The sequence below is a fragment of the Macaca fascicularis genome, chromosome 16 (assembly GCF_037993035.2).
Source record: "Macaca fascicularis isolate 582-1 chromosome 16, T2T-MFA8v1.1".
Taxonomy (NCBI): Eukaryota; Metazoa; Chordata; class Mammalia; order Primates; family Cercopithecidae; genus Macaca; species Macaca fascicularis.
The window spans coordinates 43,125,282-43,134,743 of record NC_088390.1 but is presented as its reverse complement, the minus strand read 5'-3'; positions in this window follow the sequence as shown (position 1 = coordinate 43,134,743).

Here is a 9,462-nt window from a genome sequence, read left to right as displayed (position 1 = left end):
AGGAACATTTCCTGTATCTCTTAGTTTAGCTTCTCAGGAGAGAAATGACAACACAAGTTATGACTCATCTGCTTAAGTCAAAGGTCAGTGATGTGGTGACATCACATGGTAAAACCATGGCTATGGGCAAGGCACACAAAGCCAGACGTGTCTTTCCCAGGAAGTCCCTGGCCCCGTGGGAAAGGAGGAGGGAGAGGTGGCAGCCAACGGAAAGAAGGGGCAGGAGCCAAAGCAGGGCCATGGGACCCGAAGCAGAAATGATTCAGAAAGCAAAGACGAATAAACAGCCAATAGCAAGACACTTAAAAAAAAAACAGAGAAATGATCTACATGACCAAGAAAGGGTGAATAAATTCCACTATGGCCATCTGAAGGCTAGAAAGTGATGCAGCCATAGCCATGTTTAATGGCGAATAATGGTGTGGTATCTTGCAAATGTGTAGGGAACAGAGAAAGATGAAAACTGAGTTTAGACTGCATGCTTTTTCTCTTTGAGACAAGATCTTGCTCTGTTGCCCAGGCTGGAGTGCAGTAGTGCAATCATAGTTCACTTCAAGCTTGAATTCCTTGGGTTCAGGCAACCCTCCTGCCTCAGCACCCCACCCAGAGTAGCTGGGACCACAAGTGTGCACCACCATGCCTGGCTGAATTTTATTTTACTTTTTGTAAAGATGGGATCTCACTATGTTGCCCAAGTTGGTCTCAAATTCCTGGATTCAAGCCACCCTCCCTCCACAATGAGCCACCGCCCCACTGTGATCAGTGATGTGGAGCTTCTTCTCATGTGTGCCTGTCTTCTCTGGGGAAATGTCTAAGCCTTTTGCCCAGTTTTGAATTGGCTTCCTTGTTTTTGTAATTGTTGAGTTGTAGGAGTTTTTTTTTTTTAATACGTTCTGGATATTAACCCCTTATCAGACATATAATTTGCAAATATTTTCTCCCATTCTGTGAGTTGTCTCTTCACACTTTTTTTGGTCTTTTCTTTTGAGATAGGGTCTCACTCTCACTCATGTTGGAGTGCAGTGGTGTTATCACGGCTCACTGCAGCCTCGACCTCTTGAGATCAAGTGGTCCTCCCACCTCAGCCTCCCAAGTAGCTGGGACTACAGGCACATGCCACCATGTCCAGCTAATTTTTAAATTTTCTGTAGAGATGGAGGTCTCCCTGTTTTGCCCAGACTGGTCTCAAACTCCTGGGCACAAGTGATCTTCCCACCTTGGCATCCCAAAACGCTGGGATTTACAGGCATGAGCCACCACACCTGGCCTCTTTTCACTCTCTTCATAGTGTTCTTTGATGAAAGTTCTTAAACTGATGAAGATCAATTTATCTTTTTATCTTTTTTTTTTTTTAGAAGGAGTCTTGCTCTGTCACCCAGGCTGGAGTGCAGGGGCGCAATCTCAGCTCACTGCAAGCTCCGCCTCCCGGGTTCATGCCATTCTCCTGCCTCAGCCTCCTGAGTAGCTGGTACTACAGGCGCCCACCACCACCCCTGGCTAACTTTTTGTATTTTTAGTAGAGACGGGGTTTCACCATGTTAGCCAGGATGGTCTCAATCTCCTGCCCTCATGATCCACCTGCCTCAGCCTCCCAAAGTGCTGGGATTACACACGTGAGCCACCGCGCCCGGCCAATTTATCTATTTTCTTTTGTTGCCTGTGCTTTGGATGTTATATCCAAGAAAACACTGCTGAATCCCATGGTTTCAAGGTTTTCTCCTATGTTTTCTTCTAAGAGTTTCATAATTTTAGCTCAAGTTTATGTTTTTGATCCATTTTGAGTTAAATTTGTATATGGCATATGGTAAGAATCCTACTTCATTCTTTTATATATACTCAGTTTTCTCAGCACTGTTTATTGAAAAGATTGTTTTTTCCCCATTAAATGGTCTTGGAATATCTCTTTCCTTTCTTTCTTTTCTTTTCTTTTCTCTGTCTCTGTCTCTGTTTCTCCTGACTCAGCCTGTTTATTGAAAAGATTGTTTTTTCCCCATTACATAGTCTTGGCACCCGTCTCTTTCCTTTCTTTTCTCTGTCTGTTTCCTTCCTTCCTTCTTTCCTTCCTTCTTCCTTCTCTCTCTTTCTCTCTCTCTCTTTCTTTCTTGTCTCACTTTGTCACCCAGGCTGGATCACAGTGGAGTGATCTCGGCTCACTGCAACCTCAGTCTTCCGGGTTCAAGTGATTCTTGTGCCTCAGCTTCTCGAGTAGCTAGGATTATAGGCATGCACCACCATGCCTGGATAATTTTTGCATTTTTGGTAAAGACAAGGTTTTGCCATGTTGGCCAGGCTGATCAACCTCCTGACCACAAGTGATCCTCCTGCCTCAGCCTCCCAGAGTGTTGGGATTACTGGCGTGAGCCACTGTGCCCGGCATGTCTTCGCACCCTTTTCAAAACTCAACTGACCACTGACATGAGGGTTTGTTTCTGGGCCCTCTATTCCACCCCATTGATCTATATGTCTGTCCTTATGCCAGTATCACAGTTGTTTTTTTTTTTTTTTGGCTTTGTTTCGTTTTTGTTTTTTTTTTGACAGAGTCTCGCTCTGTCGCCCAGGCTGGAATGCAGTGGTGTGATCTTGGCTCACTATAACCTCTGCCTCCTGGGTTCAAGTGATTCTCCTGACTCAGCCTCCCGAGTAGCTGGAATTACAGGTGCATGCCACCACGCCCAGCTATTTTGTATTTTCAGTAGAGACAGGGTTTCACCATGTTGGCCAGGCTGGTCTCGAACTCCTGACCTCAAGAGATCCATCCACATCAGCCTCTCAAAGTGTTGGGATTACAGGCGTGAGCCACTGCACCCGGCCTGGTTTTTTTTTCTGAGACAGAGTCTCCCTCTGTCGCCCAGGCTGGAGTGCAGTGGCACGATGTCGGCTCACTGCAAGCTCTGCCTCCTGGGTTCACACCATTCTCCTGACTCAGCCTCCCAAGTAGCTGGGACTACAGGTGCCCACCACCACGCCTGGCAAAGTTTTTTGTATTTTTAGTAGAGATGGAGTTTCACCGTATTAGCCAGGAGGGTCTCGATCTCCTGACCTTGTGATCTGCCCGCCTCAGCCTCCCAAAGTGCTGGGATTACAGGTGTGAACCCCCGAGGCTGGCCTTTTTTCCTATTTTTAGTACAGACAGTGTTTCACCGTGTTAGCCATGGTGCGGCTTGTGCATTCATAGGTTGGGATAATACCTACCCCTTCCAGTGCCATTTTAACAATTTCACATAATACTTCACACAAATACTTATAATACAAATAGTTTCCCACTCAGGACAGTGCCCAGTAGAGCTGGTGGGTCAGTAACTGTGGTTCCCCCACCTTGCCCTCTCCCTACCAAGCTCCCTTTCCACCTGCCCTGTAATTCCCTTCCGTGTTCTCTTTCCGTATAACATGCCTGGCTCTTCCACTAGAATCAGCTTCTCAACAGCAGCGCTATTGACAGTTTGGGCAGAATCATCCTTCGTTGTGGGGACTGTCCTGTGCGTAGTAGAATGGTCACAGCGTCCTAGTCTCCACCCCACTTGATGTCAGTAGCACCCTCCAAGCTGTGACAGTCAAAAGTAACTCTCAACATTGTCAAATGTCCTCTGAAGGACAAAATCACCTCTAATTGAAAACCGCTGCACTAGAATAACAGCTACCAAAGTTTTTCCAGCAAAACCTACAATAAGAAACATTTTGTATGTGTATATACACACAGTATATGAAAATACTTCATTAAATCAATCTTTCCCTGACAGTGTCCCACTCTGATACATTCTGTTCTTTTTAAAAAACGATGAGGAGGCCAGGCGTGGTGGCTCACGTCTGTAATCCCAGCAGTTTGGGAGGTGGAGGGAGGCGGATCACAAGGTCAGGAGATTGAGACCATCTGGCTAACACGGTGAAACCCTGTCTGTACTAAAAATACAATTAAAAAAAAAAAAATTAGCCAGACGTGGTGGCAGGCGCCTGTAGTCCCAACTACTACAGAGGCTGAGGCAAGATAATAGCCTCAACCCGGGAGGCGGAGCTTGCAGTGAGTGGGGATGGTGCCACTGCACCCCAGCCTGGGCGACAGTGCAAGACTCCGTCTCAAAAAAAACAAAAACCAAAAAACAAAAACCCAAAAAAACGGGGAAACTAAACAAAACAAAAAAACAAAACAAAACAAAGGCAGGCCGCGGTGGCTCACGCCTGTAATCCCATCACTTTGGGAGGCCGAGATCACGAGGTCAGGATATCGAGACGATCCTGGCTAACACGTTGAAACCCCATCTCTACTAAAAAAACAAAAAATGAGCAGGGCATGGTGGCGGGTGCCTGTAGTCCCAGCTATTCTGGAGGCTGAGGCAGGAGAATGGCGTGAACCCGGGAGGTGGAGCTTGCAGAGAGCCGAGGTCCTGCCACTGCACTCCAGCCTGGGCAATAGAGTGAGACTCCCTTTAAAAAAAAAAAAAAAAAAAAGCAGCAAACTGGGTATGTGCCTTTAGAGGTGGTGTACATTTCCAGCATTATAAATGAATAGAAATGAGTGGCAGTAGTTACTTTGGTCCATAGATTTTTGGTATCTTAACTAGTTTTGGATCTCTTCCACTGAAGAGATTGCCTATTGAACGTTGTTAGGAATGTAAGCACTGAAGGCAAACTGCCTGGGTTTAAATTTTGTTCTGTCCCTTGCACCCTGCCTGGGTTCAAATCCTAGCTCTACTTAGTAAGTTCTTTTAAGGTGATGATCTTTGAGCAAATGTCTTAGCTCCTGTTTTCCCAAGTAAATGGACACAATAGTTGCTACCTTGTGAAGGATTCATGTAATTGACCAGCCTTTACCAAGTAGCATCAGTGTTCAGTTTTAGTCATTGGTGATTCTGTATTTGGACTGTGAGAGGGTTGGGGTGGGGGGTGGTGTATGTGTGTGTGTGTAGCACTTAATTGCATGTAGAAAGGAAAAGATACTTTTGAATGGAGAGGCAGCTTTTCTCTGCTTTTGTGTCAAAAGGGAAGAAGGGAGTTTTGGAGAGGGAAAGGAATTCTGTTCAATACTAAGCTCTCTTCCTCAAAATCAGAGGTACATAGAATGTGTAATAATTTACAGAATTTCTTGACTTCAACAATTTGATTTTTTTAAATTTATTTTTATTTTTTCAGGTTTAGACTGAGCTACAGTTAATCTGTGGCGACGTTCTGGATGCACTGGACAAACACCTCATTCCAGCAGCTACCACTGGCAAGTCCAAGGTTTTCTATTATGAAATGTAGGTTCTATACTAAGAACTAACAAGTGTACTTCAATAATTTTAAACACTCTCAAGAATAATTGGCTTTGTTTCTTTTTTCTTAGATATTTCCTATTATTTTCCTTATTAAATATAACCAAAAATCCCACAGAAATTAACTGAGGAGCCTCTAAGTATCAACAAAATTATCACTTGATAGACTAGAATTAAACAAGCAAGTGGTTCCAAGAAATGCCACAAGTGTATGAATCATAAAATAAACTTTCTACATGAAACATTCAGCCAGCACTGTGCAATGTATGGCCGTTTGGGGAGGAGAATGAGATAGGTCTCATGGAAGCAAAAGAATATAAATAAGTAAAACAAAAGCTAATGTGTTTTTATAATAGCCTGACCATCTTTTTATTCCAATATTAACTCTTCTTCTAACATTAAACAATTATTTTTAAATAAAAATTGGAAACCTACATAAAAGAAAGTCATGATTCTAAAAAGGCCAACTTTTAATCTTACATTTTCTTTTCTAGTATAGAATCTATATTTCATAATAGAAAACCTTGGCCTTGCCAGTGGTAGCTGCTGGAATGAGGTGTTTGTCTAGTACCTCCAGCATGTCGCCACAGATTAACTTTCAGCTCAGTCTTGACCTGAAAAAATAAAAATAAATTTTAAAAAATCAGATTGCTGAAGTCTAGAAATTCTGTAAATTATTACACATTCTATGTACCTCTGATTTTGAGGAAGAGAGCTTAGTATTGAACAGAATTCCTTTCCCTCTCCCAACTCTCTTCTTCCCTTTTGATACAAAAGCAGAGAAAAGCTGCCTCTGGGGCATTAAAAGTATCTTTTCCTTTCCGCATGCAATTAAGTGCTACACACACACACACACACCACCCCCTACCCCAGCACCGCCTCACAGTCCAACTACACAATCACCAATGACTAAAACTAAACACTGATGCTCCTTGGTAAATGCTGGTCAATTACGTGAATCTTCCACAAGGTAGCAACTATTGTGTCCATTTACTTGGGAAAACAGGAGCTAAGACATTTGCTCGAAGATCACCCCCTTAAAAGAACTTACTAAGCAGAGCTAGGATTTGAACCCAGGCAGGGTGCAAGGGACAGAACAAAATTCAAACCCAGGCACGCCTTCAGTACTAACAAGGTTCCACAGGCAATCTCTTTAGTGGAAGAGATCCAAAACTAGTTAAGATACCAAAAATCTATGGACCAAAAAAACTATTGCTACTTATCTCAATTCATTTGTAATGCTGAAAATGTACACCACCTCTAAACGCACATTCTCAGCGTGCTGCCTGTTTTCTTTTTTTTTTCTTTTTTTGAGACAGAGCCTCACTTTGTCCCTCAGGCTGGAGTGCAATGGCGCAATCTCAGCTCACTGCAGCCTCCGCCTCCAGGGTTCACGCCATTCTCCTGCCTCAGCCTCCCAAGTAGCTGGGACTGAGAGGTGACAACCTGCTAGCAGCCCTCGCTCTCTGCGCCTCCTGGGCCTCGGCGTCCACATTGGTGGTGCTTGAGGAGCCCTTCAGCCTGCCACTGCACTGTGGGAGCCACTCTGGGCTGGTCGAGGCCAGAGCCGGCTCCCTCTGCTTGCCGGGAGGTGTGGAGGGACAGGCGCGGGTGGGAACCGGGGCTGCGCCCGGCGCTCGCGGGCCAGCGCGAGTTCCCTGTGGGCGTGGGCTCGGCGGTCCCCGCACTCGGCCCCAGGCAGTGAGGGGCTTAGCACCTGGGCCAACAGCTGCAGAGGGTGCGCCAGGTCCCCGCAGTGCGGGACCGCCGGCGCTGCCCTTGAATTATCGCCAGGCCTCAGCTGCCTCCCGACGGGGCAGGGGCTCGGGACCTGCATCCTGCCATGCCCGAGCCTCCCCGCACCCCTCCGTGGGCTTCTGCGCGACCCGAGCCTCCCAGACGAGCGCTGCCCGCTGCGCCGTGGCGCTTGGTCCCATGGACCGCCCAAGGGCTGAGGCGTGCAGGCTCAGGGCGGGACTGGCAGGCCGCTCTGCTTGCAGCCCCAGTGCGGGATCCACTAGGTGAAGCCAGCTGGGCTCCTGAGTCTAGTGGGGACATGGAGAACCTTTTTGTCTAGCTGAGGGATTGTAAATGCACCAATCAGTACTCTGTGTTTAGCTCAAGGTTTGTAAATACTACCAATCAGTACTCTGTATCTAGCTAACCTAGTGGGGACTTGGAGAACTTTTCTGTCTAGCACTCTTAGCACTCTGTGTCTAGCTCAAGGTTTGTAAATACACCAATCAGTACTCTGTATCTAGCTAACCTAGTGGGGACTTGGAGAACTTTTCTGTCTAGCACTCTTAGCACTCTCTGTCTAGCTCAAGGTTTGTAAATACACCAATCGGTACTGGAGAACATTTCTGTCAAGCACTGTGTGTCTAGCTAAAGGATTGTGAACGCACCAATCAGCACTCTGTCAAAATGGTCCATCAGCTCTCTGTAAAATAGACCAATCAGCAGGATGTGGGTGGGGCCAGATACAAGAATAAACGCAGGCCGCCGGCGCCAGCGGTGGCAATCCTCTTGGGTGCTGTTTCGCAGTGTGGGAGTTTTGTATTTTGCTCTTTATAATAAATCTTGCTGCTGCTCATTCTGGGTCCACTGTGAGCTGTAACACTCACCTTGAAGGTCTGCAGCTTCACTCCTGAGGCCAGCCAGATCACAACACAAACCCACCAGGAGGAATGAACAACTCCAGATGTGCCACCTTAAGAGCTGTAACAGTCACCACGAAGGTCTGCAGCTTAGCTTCACTCCTGAAGCCAGCGAGACCACGAACCCACCGGAAGGAAGAAACTCCGAACACGTCCAAACATCGGAAGGCACAAACTCCGGGCACACCATCTTTAAGAACCGTAACACTCACTGCGAGGGTCTGCGGCTTCGTTCTTGAAGTCAGCGAGACCAAGAACCCACCAATTCTGGACCCAGGACTACAGGAGCCCACCAGCATGCCCGGCTTTTTTTTCGTTGGTTTTTTTTTTTTTTTTTTTTTTTTTTTTTTGTATTTTTAGTAGAGACAGGGTTTCACCATGTTAGCCAGGATTGTCTCGATCTCCTGTCCCTGTGATCCACCCGCCTCAGCCTCCCAAAGTCCTGGGATTACAGGCGTGAGCCACCATGCCCCGGCCACTTGCTTTCTATTTTCTGTGAACTCATGGCACCACTGTTGAACCTTTCTAGGTTCCTCTCATGTCCCTGGAACCTCATTTCCACTGTAAAACATTCTCTCAGTCTTTTTTCCGTAATTGCATCCTTATCTTAGCTAAGCAAAACTGTTTTCTGAATCAACTATCTCCCTGATAGCTTTTCAAATAGAGACTGCTGTAGGAGACAAAGGTTTCCATGTTCTCCTAGCTCCTCACATACTCAATGACTGCTCTCCTGTTTCTCCAAACCCTTCTTCCTCAAAAGCCGATATTCTACATTCCATTTCTCCATTTCTGTCATCAATAGATCTCTAGGCCCTTCTCCCACATTCATTGACTATCTACAGGCAAACTATCCTATACCTGAGATCACACCAAAGTATGATGTGGCCACGTTCCCGTCAACAGAGTTCTTTGCTTTCTACTCCAAGACTTGCACTTGTCCATACCCCTAACTGTGCCGCTCCATACTAGAAGTCTTATATTGTAATGCTCCACTCTTGGCCATGGCTTCCTCTTTTAATTCCTTTTCTCTTGTTGTTTCTATTTAGGAACTGATCAAGACATCTACACTCTTTCTTTCTTTTTTGCTTTTTTCTTTCTTTCTCTCTTTCTTTTTCTTTCTCCCTTCCTTCCTTTTTCTTTATCTTTTCCTTTCCCTTGCTTCCTTCCTTCCTTCCTTCCTTCTTTATGCATGTATCTCATGTAACACATGCAGACTCGAACTTTTCACATCTTCTCCCAATGTATCAGTTGCTGTCTTTGCTTCCTGCTTCTCTTTCCTAGCTAGCCCAAGTCCCACAGTGTACCTCACGGACTTCTTTCTTCAGCTTTTTCAACTTTCTCACTTCCTCATTCCACTGGGACACAAAACTTGTCTATTGGTCATCAAAATTCTTTCACCCAACATATTTCATGGTAATGGTAACATCAATCCCAGCTTACAACTTTACTTTTAGAGACAGGGTCTCACTTTTTTGCCCACTACTGCAGCTTCCAGGAGAAAAAGTTACTCATCTCTGCCCTGAAATATTCTATAGCCTAATCCACGTGAGCAAAAGACA